The sequence below is a fragment of the Canis lupus genome, chromosome 3, assembly GCF_011100685.1.
Source record: "Canis lupus familiaris isolate Mischka breed German Shepherd chromosome 3, alternate assembly UU_Cfam_GSD_1.0, whole genome shotgun sequence".
Taxonomy (NCBI): domain Eukaryota; kingdom Metazoa; phylum Chordata; class Mammalia; order Carnivora; family Canidae; genus Canis; species Canis lupus.
In genome coordinates, this window is record NC_049224.1 from 52,572,647 (window position 1) to 52,587,059 (window position 14,413).

Genomic DNA, 14,413 nt, shown 5'->3' on the forward strand with positions numbered 1-14,413 from the left:
GAGTTGATGCAAAGAATTTTTTCTAATTTGAATTTTAATTTATTAAGTAAACTACACCCAACATGGTTTGAACTCATGACTCAGAGATTAAGAGTTGCAAGTTCAGGGCAGCCCGGGTGGCTCAGCGGTTTAGCGCCACCTTCAGCCCAGGGTGTGATCCTGGAGACCTGAGATCGCGTCAGGCTCTCTGCATGGAGCCTGCTTCTCCCTCTGCCTGTGTCTCTGCCTCTCTCTCTCTCTGTCTCTCATAAATAAATAAATAAAATCTTCTTAAAAAAATGTTGCACGTTTCACTGACGGAGCCAGCCAGGTGCCCCAAGAATATTTTTTTTTTAAGATTTTATTTATTTATTCATGAGAGACACACACAGAGAGAGAGGCAGAGACACAGGCAGAGGGAGAAGCAGGCTCCATGCAGGGAGCCCGAAGTGGGACTCGATCCCGGGTCTCCAGGATCATGCCCTGGGCCAAAGAGGCAGGCGCTAAACCCCTGAGCCACCCAGGGATCCCCCCCCCCCCAAGAATATTTTAAACTGAAGACATTTGAGATTCAACAAATGGATATCTGACTAAAAGCAGAAACTTCTAAGAAATAAGGATTGCCATAAATTTCTTCTTTGGGGTAGGTCTACTCCCAGGAAGGAGTAAACTACCAGAAATCCCCTCTCTGGAGGAGTTTTAGGGCCCCAAAGACGACAGAAAGACCACTCATACATTTATAGACAAACATTATCACAAACATTCTTCTGTCCACTTTGTTCTCCTAAAGAAACTTCTTGTTCCACCTTTCCTTTTCCCTACTAAGTTAGATATATGAGCCCCTAATTCTGACCCTCCATTTTGAGTTACTCATCATTAAACACTCCAGTGTGTACAAACTCTTTTCATTTGTTAACCAGTTTTTTGTCAGTTTAAGTCACAAGCCTCCAGGTTCAGATCTTCTATCCTTAAGAGGATAGAAGAAAGGGGTTTTTTTTCCCTCTCCAGCAGTAGTTTGTACTGAATCTTCTTTTACCCTTTAGTTCTCAGCAGGGCCTGAAGCCCCTGAGCCCCTCACCTAGCACTGCCAACCTCTTGATCCTAAGACATCAAACCTTCCCATGGGCCCCTGAGGGTGTCCCTGCTCCTAGCCTTACATACCAAGTATCTACTAACCTCAGCAGAGTAACTCCCTGGTATGTGAGTCTTGGGCTCAGAATCCACTCCTTCCCCAGCACAACCATGGGCCTAGCCTATTTGTCTTTCTAGAAATTAGATTCTAGACTCTATTTGTCTTTCTACAATCTAGAATGTTGATTGATGCCCTGAGGGCTCTTACCAGACAATATGGTGACTTTTGGCCAAAGGAGCTTTGGCACAGAGTCTAGACCCCTCAAAGTCTCACCATCAAGGTGAATGACAGAAAAGCCTCTTTGTTTCCCCAATAATCCAGCCCATCATTGCTATCTCAGATACCCCCACATTCTTAAAGGGCAAACTTTCGTCCTCAGTGATAGTACCACCTACTCCTTATGGAGGACAGGACAGTGTTCCTAAGGACCCTGTAATCAGCTGGGCTGCCCCTCTGATAATGAGTGGAGTATTTTACGGCCACCCTGCCCCCACCCCTTGGTCCTGCCAGGAGCAAGAAAGGGTCCCAGTGAGCCCAGACTTCTTTCAGGCAGCTCTCAGCTACACACACAAAGACCAGCTGAGGCTTTGAAATGATCACTCAGTAAAGGCCCAGTTGCATTCTAAGGGAGGGTAGCCCTCCCTCTCTGCCACTGTCTGGGGGTGGGTATGGGGGGCAGTGAGGGGAAGTCATTCTTCCGGTGATCTGTGTGTTTGGGAATGTAAAGTTGAAATGTCCCAGGAGGCATCCAGGCAGTTGGAAATAAAGCTCCTGGGAGCTAGTTAATCCAAACACACAGTTGTGAAAATGTCAGTTTTAAGGTGGCAAACCCACCAGTGAAAATGGGGGTGCCTCCCTGGAGGCGCATGCAGGAGCGAGGCAGAAACTGTGTGTCTTCACCTGCCAGGCTCTGTGAAGATGACCCCCCTCATCTGGCCAACTCCCCCAGGTGCTTGAAGCAGAAGAAGGGACAGGACCAAACTAAGAAGTTCTGGGTGCCTATGAGCCATAAGGCAACATTAGGACGCAAGCAGGCCACGGCGTTCCGAGTCCTCCAAATGGGGATCGAGCCTGGCTCTGCCATTTTTGTAATGGGACGACCAGAACCAGCAAATAATGTGTGGGGCTCAGTGCAAAATGAAAATACCAGGCAATGAAAATACTTTGTTCAAAAATTATAAAGAATTTCAAAATGACGGCAGCAGAGCTTTTTTTTTTTTTTTTTTAAGATTTTATTTATTTATCCATGAGAGACACAGAGAGAGAGAGGGGCAGAGACACAGGCAGAGGGAGAAGCAGGCTCCACGCAGGGAGCCTGATGTGGGACTAGATCCCGAGCCTCCAGGATCACGCCCTGGGCTGAAGGTGGTACTAAACCGCCGAGCCACCGGGGCTGCCTGCAGAAAACCGAGCTTTAAGCCAAGGGCAGGTCCTTCTCAGTGAACAGCCCCATGAGACAGGTCTGCACACAGGAAGGAGGCCTGGAGCAATCTGGGGCATGTTCTTTTCCTTCCCTTTGATTCTCTTGCTTCTCCAAAGGTCGATGTTAAAAGGAAGTAGTTGTGACCTCCACCGGGCCAGGTACCAGATGGAGCTAAAGTTGGGTTGTTCCCATATCCTTTCTTTATCCACAAGACGATTATTTCCTTGAGGGAAATGGTGATCTTTTCCATCTTTTGTGATCACAGCACTTGGCATATAGTAGGTGTTCAATAAATGTTACAGAAGCACGATGTTCTCAAGTTCTTGCTGATCCTTGAACCTGCCTCCCTTCCAAAGATGACTGGTCTACCAGCCGCTTCTCTCGATGTCCTAGTTCCTTCCTTGGGTCACGGGGACCTTAGACCTTGACCCCCAAGTCCCCACACCTACGCCAGGAATTAGATTGTCCACTTCTCTAGTTTTCTTACACAATTGCACTCTCAAGCATCTGCTTGGGTGTAACTGTATCCTCCAGTTACAATGCTCAAGAAGGTTATACAGATACTGCCCCTTACCTGGAAAAAAAAATCTTATTGGTCAATCCTGAATTTCAGAGGATGGTACAAAACATTACTTTTCCTGTGAAGGCAAGGCTTGGCAAGAGACCAAGACACCTCCTTTTCTCTCTGGTAACCCTCCTGTCCCCTATGTGTCCTCTCCACACTTCCTGAAAGCCTGGCTTCATCCTGGCAGCTGCCCTGTGTGGTCCAGACACCTAGGATCTTGTTTCTGCTTCTATCCTAGGAGGGAGGTGGAATGGGGGCTCCAGGAGCCTCAGGCTCTCAGATTCATCAAGGTGAGGGTCAACAGGGCAGGCAGACCTTTCTGTCACCTCCCCTGACTTGACCTGGCTTCATTATCATGCTACAGAGGAGCCTGGGTAACTAAGTCAGAAAAGCTTGTGACTCTTGATCTCAGGTTCCTGAGTTTGACTCCCATGTTGGGTGTAGAGGTTACTTAAAAATAAAATCCTAAAAAATATATATATAGAAAGAACCGAATTATGCTACCGAAGCTCTTTTACCAGGTAGGAGGAAAGCAACTTAGGCAGGGAGGCACACAGAAAACCAGCCAGGCCCCTTGAACTACAAGCCACAGTTGATCCAGACACTTATTCACGCTTGTGAGTGGTGGCCCTGGAAAGTTATAGATGCTTTGTGAAATTCCCTGTCTTCATACTGAGCATTTAGGATCTGCCAGGCCTGATGCTGACTGAATGTCAGAGGTGACCAGAAGGAGCTCGAAGCCCAGTGAGGGAAGTAGGACAAAGTGCAGTAAGGGCCGCATGACAGGTTCTAGCAAAGACCGCAGCAGCTCTCAGAGACAGGACAGATGGCAGACCCCACACTCCCTGCCTCTCTCTATAAGGGCCTCCAGTGGCAGCTTCGATGCCTCTCAAAGCCAGAGGTACCAGCAGAGCTCTAAACTCATCTCCTCCCTGAAGTAGCAAACGGATGCCCCCTTGTTGCGGGACCTCCCTGGAATGGGCAGGAGGGGCTCTCCCAAGGCCCTCTCCTACAGAGTTTGCTCCTGGCACCTGACTTGTGAGTCCTTGGGGTGGCTTCCTCCACACGTCTCAGAGAACTGTCACACCCCTGCTGTCTTGGACTTCCTGGGGAGAACCATCAGCCCCTTTCTTGCTCACTCCAAGCCTCCCAACCATGTTCCTGAGGCTGCCATTGAATCTCCAAGCCTGTGCCACCTCCACAAGCCTGCCACCAATGGGCCCCCCTCAAGTGGGCTCTGACCCTACCACGCTGCTCAGTTCTTGGGGTGCAGGCCCTACACTCTGCATACTTCATGCCTCTCTCTAGGACACCGCTGGGGAGCAAGAATTTCCTGTCCCCTTCAAGGTCCTTCTACCTAGACTAAGAGTCAAATTGACATGGACAGGTTAACAAGGAGAAAGTCGAATTTAGTTCCATACATTCTCGGAGAATCCAAGCAGCCACAGACATTCCAAAGATGGTTGGGCAAAAGGAGGTATACACGTGGTCATTCTGAACTGAGAAGAGGGCGGGGGTCCAGGCTTCAAAGGGAACAGATGCAATTCATAGGAAGAGGAGAAAGAGTAAACGTGTTGTAAACAAATGTTTGCTGGCGGCAGCTGCTCAGAAACAGCGGGACACAAAGGACTTGGATCAAAGGGCCTCCCTGTCTGCCGTACCCAGCTCATATTATAACGTAGGTATCTGTGCTGATAGCACTCTTCCTGAAGCAGCTCCTCTATCTACATTCTTTTTAGGCAATGAGGGGGAGGGAAAGAGCTTTTCTGGAATCTACCAGATTTCAATTGCTTTTTAACTCAAAATAATCTTTATGCCAAAGTGGCCCATCTTGGGGCAGCCTGCCCTATGCCCCTACGCCATCCCCCAAATGGCTGACCCATTGCTAAAGATACCCTGGGTCATGTCTCCACCATGCCAGGTTAGGGACCCATGTCCCCCCAGGAGGGAGGGTGGGACCCAGCCAACACAACACCCTCTCCGCTCCCCAGCCCCCAGCAGGCCTTCTATTTCTGCTCTTCCAACCAAACTTCTCCCAGTATAGACTCCAGCTGTAGCCCCTCTTCCTGCATCATCAGAGCTCCTTCCTTCATCAAATCTTCTCATTGTGCCCATCTCACAGTAGGGAGGATGAGGCACAGAGAAATCTCTCACTGCTATTTGCTCAGGGGCACAGCTGCTGGGCCTTTTGCCTGGTAGCCTAGGCCCTGAGGGCAAAAAGAGTGGATCCTGGCTTGGGACACTGGCTCTCCTGGGAAGAGAAGTTGTCAGAGCCAGCTGCAGTGAGCAGCTCCCAGGCTCCCAGCACTGCCTCCAGCCAGGCCTCCCTCACTCCCTCCGCCAGCAAGCTTGGACAGGGAGCGGGCACCCAGGGGGCACCGGAAACTGCTCACAGCCTCCCAGGGGACCTTTCAGACCGAGTTGTTTTTGAGGATCAGAGAGCCTGGAGGACACCAGACAACAGGGAGGCTGCAAATGGAACTCTGCAGAGAAAAGCGTAAATACGCACTTAAGCACCGGTGACATTTCCTCATCAGCCCACGCTGGCCAGCTCTCCCTGTCCCCCTGCCCCCACGCGGTCCCAGAAGGCCGGCTGGCACGGAGCACGAGCACGGAGAGTTCCTTCCCAGCACGGCAATTAGCTCCAGACACGGGAGCAGATGCACATTCTCAGGGAGGCGGGGTCCCGCGGCCTTGGCAGGGCCCGCCGCAGCTGCCCACCGCCAGCAAGGGCATCCAAGGGAGTGAGGCGTGGGAGCCGGGCCCTTAGAGGGGCCACCACCAGACCCTCCGGGCGGCCATCAGGCCTTGGCAGGAGGAGAAAACATCCTCCTCTTAGAGAGAGGAAAGAGAAAGGCAGCGTGGCCTGGCAGGCCAACTTCTGCCAGTCTCGAAGGGGTGGAGAACAAAACGCTTTTTCTCCAGGGCCTCGAATCTTCTGCCAGGCTGGGCCATTGGCTGGTTCTTTCCCAGCTCTGGGGAGGTGTGGCGAGCAGAGCTGCCCAGGGCCCATTGAGGAGAGGTGCCGAATAGACCTCTCCTGGAGGCCCGGCCAGCGGATGAGACCTGCCCCCGGAGTCAGCCTCGCAGGCTCTGCGTCCCGGGAGAGCCACATGCCCCGGCCAGGCCACATAACATCTGCGAACGGCAGGGTCCTCCTGCTAAAAATGATAAAGATGGGGTACGTCATGCGGTGAAAAAGGCAAGGTGCAGAGTGCGTGGACAGTGTGCCACCATTCAAGGAGGCGGGAGAGGGGAGCCACAATGTTTAGGCGGTTTGTTTGTGTGCACCCAAAAGCATCTCCGGAAGGATAAACAGAAAATGGGCCGTTTGGGTTACCTCCAGGAAGGAAAATGGGTGACTGGCTGAGGAACAGAGGAGGGAGGGAGACTTTTCAGGGCATACATTTTAGAGCTTTCAAGTTTTGAATTGTTTCAGTTACTATATATTTAAAAATATTATTTGAATTAGATGCACAAAACACAAGCGTAACAGTATAGACCTCACTGGATGGCTGTGAGGGTGAGTTAATATCAATGAAATGGCAGGAGGATGCCCAGTGCATGACAGGACCTCAGGAAGTGGTGTTAGAGCCCTAGAGCTTATGAAACATGTGCACAAGTCCATATAGCTTGGTAGGGAAGGGTGAGACCAGGCACAGTGGTTCTGGCCATGCAAGTAGGACCTGGAGGTTCAGAAGGGACATGCCCAAAGTCACACAGCTATAAGTGACAGATGTTGGATTTTGGACTGGATTCTTGTTCTCAGGAGGAGCCTGGGAACGTGTAGAAACTAGAAAAACTAAGATCTCTGGAGATACCATCACTAGGTGAAAATCAGACCCTTCCAAGAAGGCATGACTTGCAAGGTCAGCCTTCAGAAGAGCAAGGGGACCCAGCCTTGGGTGATCAGGGCAGAAATTTGAGCTGGGGCGTAAGGGTAGGGAGGCTCACCCAGAATCTAGCCTCTGGCCAGAGCGGATCCATTCGTAGAATGAACACACATTTCTGTGCTTTCTCTAACCAGCCCCCTACTTGGCATCAGCTAGAGAGGAATCCCTTCTCAAAATGCCCCTGGCCCATCCCTCACCCAGCAGGCACCCCCTCTACCAAGAGGCACTCAGCCAGGCCATGGGAACAGCAAGAGGTCTAAGGAACCTCTTGAAGCTTCTAGGTTAATTTGAAGTTAAGAGCAGACAAGTATCTGTTCTTGGAGCCCTGGGTCTGTCACTCCCTAACTATGTGACCTTGAGTCAGACACTTCACATCTTGCAGCCTCTGCTTCCTCATCTGTAAAATGGGCATTAAAAAAGCAGCTGCCTAGCTTGTTTTGAGGATTGAATGATAGTCCATAGAAGGCTTGTAAACTATATATGGGAAATGCTCGACTATAGCTCTATCAGCTATACTGTCACGCAAGAGAGAAAGGGAAAAAGTGCATTTTAAGACAGACAGGACCAAAAGTTGGATGAGTGATGAAGCCTACACAGCATTAACATTATTGAGATTCCGGGAGGGGATGCGGGATAGTCTAGAAGGGCTCCATGATCAAGTAGAGCTTGAACTGGGCCTTGAAGCAGAGGAAAAAGAAGACAACATTCCAGGGACACCTGGCTGGTTCAGTTGGAAGAGCCTGTGATTCTTGATCTTGGGGTTGTGAGTTCAAGCCCCATATTCAATGTAGAGATTACTTAAAAATAAAGTCTTAAAAAAAAAATAGAGGAGATGACATTCCAAGGAAGAGGCTCAGTCATGGCAAAGGTGGGAATAAAGGCATGAGATCCATACATGGGGCCGAAGGGAACCAAGACTGCAGACTTGTCTTTGGGGAATTAGCCCCTCATCCTGTAGATGAAACACCAGGATCCGAAGCCAGCTTCTGCAGCCCTCTCCTGGAAGCACCCAGGCTGGGCCAGAGGCCACCCAGAATTCCTGTACCTCCTCTCTCTGGGTCCTGCTGCCAAGACCAAGACTGCCTCAAAGGATTCAAAGTCAGGGATGCTCCATTCCCAATCCTGGGAAAGGCCAGTAGGTACAGGCAGCCTGACTCTGTGCCCACTGTCTTCACAATGACGGTCCCCATCACAGTCAGATTCTTCTATGCTTGGGCAGTCAGTAAAACTCAGTACCATCTGTTCATAACAATACATGCTCATTATTAGAGCTTCAGAAAATATAGGAATACTTTAAGAAGAAAAGAATCAATACCTTCATCCTCCAACCCAGAAAGAATTTCGGTAATCATTTGACCATGTATGTCCTTCAGATCCTGGTCCTACACACACTGTTTTGACAAAGTCAAAAATTGGGGCATGTGTGATCAACATCCTTCTAAAATGGCTTCACTGATCCTCACCTCCTTGAAGTCACACCCTTGTGTGATCCCCTCCCTTTGAGTATGGGCCGGACTTGGTGACTTGCTTATAAAGAGAATATGGTAAAAATGATATAATGTCATTTTTGAGATGAGGGTCCATCTTACTGGTCCATCTTTCTCTCTGGCTCTCCTCACAGGCTGCCCTGATAGGAAGGATCACTCAGCAAGGAACTGATGGCACACTGATTCCTACACCCTTGAGGTCCTAAATCCTACCAACAACCATGTGAGTGAGCTCGCCAACAGACCCTGCCCCCATAGTCCTCAGATAAGACTGCAGCCCCAGCTGACACTTTATAGCCTTGTGAGAAACTCAAGAAAAGAGGTCTCACCACTTGTGAGAAGAGGTGGACCAGCTCAGCTGTGTCTGTGTGACACACAGAGTGTGATATAATAAATGTGTATTGTTTTAAGCTATGTTTTGGAATAATGTGTTATGCAACAATGTATAATAATAATAAGCTATGTATATAATTTTTTAAACTAATTTTAAAGCCTAACATGACAACATAAGCATTCTCCTTCATTATTCTCTCTGCAAACATTGTGCTTGCATGTTGTGGAATGCTTCATCCATAATTTGTTTAACCATCCTGCCATGATAGGACATTTGAATTATTTTTAGGTTTGCACTGTGTGGTTAACATTGTTATGCACAAAACATCATCTTTTTAAAACGATTGTATGTATGTATGTATGTATTGAGAGTGAGCATGAGCAGGGGAAGGAGCAGAGGGGGAGAGAGAGAGAGAGAGAGAGAATCCTAAGCTGATGCCCCACTGAGCACAGAGACAGACATGGTATTCAATCTCACAACCCTGAAATCATGACCTGAACCAAAACCAAGAGTTAGATGCTTACTGACTGAACCATCCAGGTGCCCCTAAAACATCATCTTTAAGAAGATTTTTTTAGAGTGTATTTCCATAAGAATTATTGTGTTGAAAAACATCCACACACCACTTAACAGTATGAGTTATGATAAACTCACCACCTACCTCTTTAAGGTACATCTTATCCTTTTAAATCCTGCCTCTCTAGACCAGACTTCTCAACAAAGTTGCCATAGGTCAAGCTGAGAGCCAAGGATTTTGCTGGGGTCAGAGTAGCTCTTAGAGAAGTCATGAAGCAAGAAGCTCAGGTTCAATTTTCCTTTTAAGAGCATTTGGTACTGAAGGGGCCTGGGGGTATGCATTCTATTTAATGCAAGCTCAAACTGTATGTCTCAGCAAACCCATTCTCATTGTCTCTTAGGGTTCCCATTGACTGCTGTGTAACTTTGAGCAAGTTATTTAACCTCTGTGCCCCAATTTCCACAACATCATACATAGTGTTGTGTGAGAATGAAATGATGTTAAAATATGTGAAGTGCTTAGAACAGTGCTGTACATAGTGTGTGTATACACTATGTACACACTATGCGTGTGTGTTCTCATTCTCAGAGAAGGATAACATGATGATGAAGAGCTGAGCAGAACTGCCTTTAAATCCCACTGATGATGAGCTGTGTGACCTTAGACAATGACTTATCCTTTCGGACATTCAATTTGTGCATTTGCAGACCAGGCCATGAAAGTAGGAACCCTTATTTGCCAAGGTTCTGTATCTAACTCTGTACAGTGTTTATAATCATATAATTAAAATTTACATATAGTTTGCAATTGTATGATTACAGAAGAGGGCCTCCAATTTTATAAGTTTCTGAGCCTCAAAAACCCTGGTCCACCCCTAAAAAGGGTAATGCCATATGGAGTGCTTATAAAAATTAAATGAGATAATGTGTTTAATGACTTAAAAGAGTGTCCAGCACATAGTAAGCCCTGACTAGTATATAGTAGCTACTTCTTTGGAACATACAAGAACAGAACTTGCTTTCCTCCTTTTCTTCCTTTATATATGTAACCACTTTGGGAAACTTCATTTATAAAAACCGAAATTTTAGAAGAGACGATAAAACAGGATGATCATTCTAGTTATAAAATGACTCACTGACTTTACTTTTTTTTTTTTTTTTTAAGTAAGCTCTATGCCCAACATGGGCTTGAACTCACAACCCTGAGATCAAGAGTCACATGCTCTACCAACTAAGCCAGCCAGGTACCTCTCTGGTTTTACATTTTTAGTTGATGTCTGAAAAGCAGGGATCCATCCACCAGACAAACATGATTATTGAGACACCAGAAGTGCTTTGAAATCCTGAGAGGACAGTCCCTGCAGGGAACAAAGAAATAAACACACCGTAGGTACCCAGCACTGCTGTACCTGCAGAGCCAAAGCAAGAGGATGAGGTGTGGCTGGCCACACCTTTCCAAGCCTAGAGGACCGGACCCTGCCTTGTTTTTGTTTTTTGTAAACATCCAAATGACCTTCTTTAAAAAAAAAAAAAAAAAAGAAAGAAAAAAAATTTTAAAGAAAGTCATGAAGCAAAGAACCAGAGAAGGTAGGTGTCACTCACAGCAAAACCGCTAGTGATAACACAAGACGATAACACAAGGCAATAATGAGGAGGTTGAGACTGGGTAAAACCAGGAGTAAACACCAGCAAAAGGAGCAGCGGCTGATGGAATGTGGGAGGGAGAGGATCCAAGACAGGGGTGGCCAGGCAGTGAGTCAGCCTGGACACTTGGCGGTCCCTCCTTCCAATGGCCCCTTGGGGAGGCAGGGCACAGACCAAGGACATGCCAGATAAACCCGCTCAGGATCCAAAGGCCCTGGAAGCCCCTCCTGGATCCCTTGTTCTCTGTCCCTCTTGACTATGGCTCCCTCCTCCACATCCAAGCTATCCCTTGCTTATGATTCCAGCTTCTGTATCCGAAACCAGAGCTTGCATGAAGGACTCATCTCTTAACTGGGGGCATTTCATTCCCAGCATCCTGTAGCTTGTGTGGCTACCTCCTGACATGCCCACATGACCTTGGGCTGTACCCACATTTTCTAGACCAAATAGATCCTCCAAAAGCAATGATTCCAAGCTACGGCAACTCTGGGTAACAGAGTGGCAAAGGCAATGATGCCTTGGGCCTGCCCAGTGTTCTCCCTGGTATGACCTTGACAGTGTCAGTGCCATAATGAGGGGCATGATAGCCACAAGGCCTACCTTACTTGAGCATCGTGAAGATGAAGTGAGCTGATATGTGGGAAAGTGCCTTGCAGGAGGAAAGGTATGTCACAAAGATAGATTATGGTGATAAACTTGAGAAATTTCAAGCCCCAGCCTGACGTGGCACATTCTCCTCTGTCTCCTGCAGTTACCTGGAAATACCACATGGGCTCTTTCCCTAACCCCTAGGGCCTGTCTGTACAGGCCAGGCCAATCAGTGCTCAGAGAGGTTTCCTCAGTGCTGGGTTGGACAGTGCTTAGGGCCTTGTGAGCACGTCTCGCTGACTGTCCTCCCCCTGGGACCACGTCTCCAACTTCCTGTTGATACCTAGCCCAGGACAAGAGCCACCAGGAGGCAACTCTGATGGCTGAGCATCCTCCCAGAATGTGAGAATCCCCATCTCATAGGGGAGGGAGGAGGAAGAGGAGGAGAGAGAAAAGGAGAAGAAAGAGAAGTAGTTTTATGGTTGAAAAGTTCGGGAAATTCTGATGACCAGATCCAGCCCTCTCTCCCTTCCCATTCTTGACCATCAAGAAAACGCATAGTAACCTGTGGGGTTGGGACAACACAGTGACTAAGGGTGTAGTTGGGGTTTTTGTTTTTGAAGTTGTTTTAAAGGCAATTTTCAAATACATAGAAGTAGTGTAGATAGTAAAATAAACCCTTTGGATCACCTTCAATAACGATCAATACTTACGAACATGAGGGAGGAGAGATTTAGGGACCAACTCAATGTCCCATTTCCAGTCCTACCACCAATTAATGCTGAGACTCTAGGCAAGTTGTTCAATCATTCTGTTTCCTGATGCATTTAAGTGGGAATGATAATTGCGAATAATCACCTTGAGAACTCCTTGTTCTGTAGTAAATGAAATAAGATAGTTCTAAGGCACTAGCTGAATGTCCCCAACAAAGTAAGTGCTCAATCATTAGCGATAATCTGTGCTAGAGGCAATGTCCTAGAAGTTAGGAGTGTGGGTTGTAGGGGCCCAAGGCAGACTGCCCCAAGATAGACCACTTTGGCATGCACATTTGTTTGAGTCAAAAGCAATCAAAACCCAGCAGATTCAGGAACAGCTCTTCACTTCCCCTACATGGCCTGCTTGTACCAGGAAAATAGCTATTAATAGAAATTCCTGTTTACCTAAGAAATGTATCTGCATAATAGGGTAACTTTTGTTTAACAAACATGTCCTCTCACCTTCCTGCTAATGGTCTTCCTCCCCTTTGTAGCCTCAGTTCCCTACCCCTCTCTGTAGCTCATACAAGCATCATCTTGCCTGACTGTCTTTGGAATTTTCATGTCTGTGTGGATTTCCCATATGTATGCCATGAAATCTGACTTTCTTCTATTAAACTGTCTCATGGCAATTTGATTTAGTCCAGCTAGAAGGACCTTGAAGGTTAGAGGAAATTCTTCTTCCCCAACAGGGTTCTGGAGCCTGATTGCCTAGGGTTCGAATCCCAACTCTCAGCTTCTAGCTATGTGACCTTGGACAAGTTGCTGACCCTCTCTGTGCCCCAGTGTTTTAACAGCATTGTCTAACACCTAGGTGTTTTGTTCGGCAAGTACATTTAGAGCACTGGGAATAGCACTTGGTGAGTAGTAAGGGTTCAATAAAGGTTGGCTTTGGTACTGTTAATACAGCCTTTGAACTTATTTTGGCATTCCATTCACACTATACACATCCTCCTTCTGAGGTGGAATCTCAGAGTATCAGCTTTAGGAAAGCCTGGAAGAAGGAAAGAAGGAAAGTCTCAGAAGTTTCACCTCCATTGGACCACGCCCCCAAGGCTCCTGCCATTTTCCTAGCAGGAATGTCAGCCCTTCGAGTCCGCGAGTTATGTTCTGATTTGCTTGCTCTGTGTGTGGGTCACAGATTGTTCCCAGAGTATTCGGAAATGCTTTTGGGTTAAGTTGGCACAACCTTGAGAAGCTGGAGTGACAAACCAGGAGGGCTTCACAAGTGACAACGTCCCTCCCCCCCACACTAGCTGAACAGGAGGAATCTTCTCCTTTCTGGAAGACCTTGAACTGCTGCCTGACCCTCCACTGGAGCCCTGTCACCTAGAAATCCTGGAGTGGTGTCCATGGACAAGTCCATTTCCTCAATCTCCCCTCATGGAGCAAATATTCACCAGCCACCCTGCAGATGCTGGGCCTGGGATGAGGGGATGCCACATGCCCAGTTTTCCCTGGGGGACCTTGGGCTCCTCACTTACCACATCTGGGCTCTCTTTTTTCCAGAGGGGGCACCCAGATGATATCTATAGTTCCTTCCAAATCTTGCCTTCTGTGATTATATGATTCTATTTTTGATCTGAAATGCTACTATTTGAACCATCTGATTCTTTTGACAAATCAGAGGGGAGAGAGAAATTGGGGGCCTGTGGCTTCTGGAGATGATGGTTCACCTCTCAGCCTGCATCTGCCTGCCCCACCTCCTACATGTTTACAGCAGGCAAAACCACAACTCTTCCGTAGGTTTCAGACAGTGGCCAGCTCATCCCAACTGACCCCTGACTTTGTTTATTAGGAGGGGAAAGAAAAACCACCAAAAAATCCGACTACCAAGATCCCAGACAGGCTGAACCCATGACCTAAGGGAACGTAGTGACCTGAGTCTGTGCCCAGAGGAAATCCCAGTGGCCTGGAGAGGGCTGGGCCTCCTTCTGATGCTGCGGATTGAATACCATGAACTGGCAAGAGACCTTCTTGTCAAGTTCTGACCTCTTCACCTCAGTGCCTGTTCTTATTATTGTGCTCCCATGGCCTCCTTGGCATAAAAAGACTCTTACTGTTAGCTGCATTAATTAAATAATGCTGTGAAGAAGG

At 47.7% G+C, this 14,413-nt stretch overlaps 1 long non-coding RNA gene across 2 annotated transcripts in view; it reads right to left on the minus strand.

Moving 5' to 3' along the window:
* Positions 1 to 2,387: 2,387 nt before the first annotated feature.
* The window catches only part of LOC119871204, a 37,483-nt gene continuing 25,457 nt past the window's right edge, over positions 2,388 to 14,413 (minus strand). Inside the window, exons 5-6 of one of the 2 annotated variants that reach the window (XR_005357045.1) lie at positions 12,275 to 12,436; positions 2,388 to 3,108 (exon numbers count right to left, since the gene is read on the minus strand). This is a non-coding gene — a long non-coding RNA (uncharacterized LOC119871204). The remainder of the gene's footprint in view (positions 3,109 to 12,274; positions 12,437 to 14,413) is intronic. The other variant, XR_005357044.1, reaches the window with a different exon arrangement.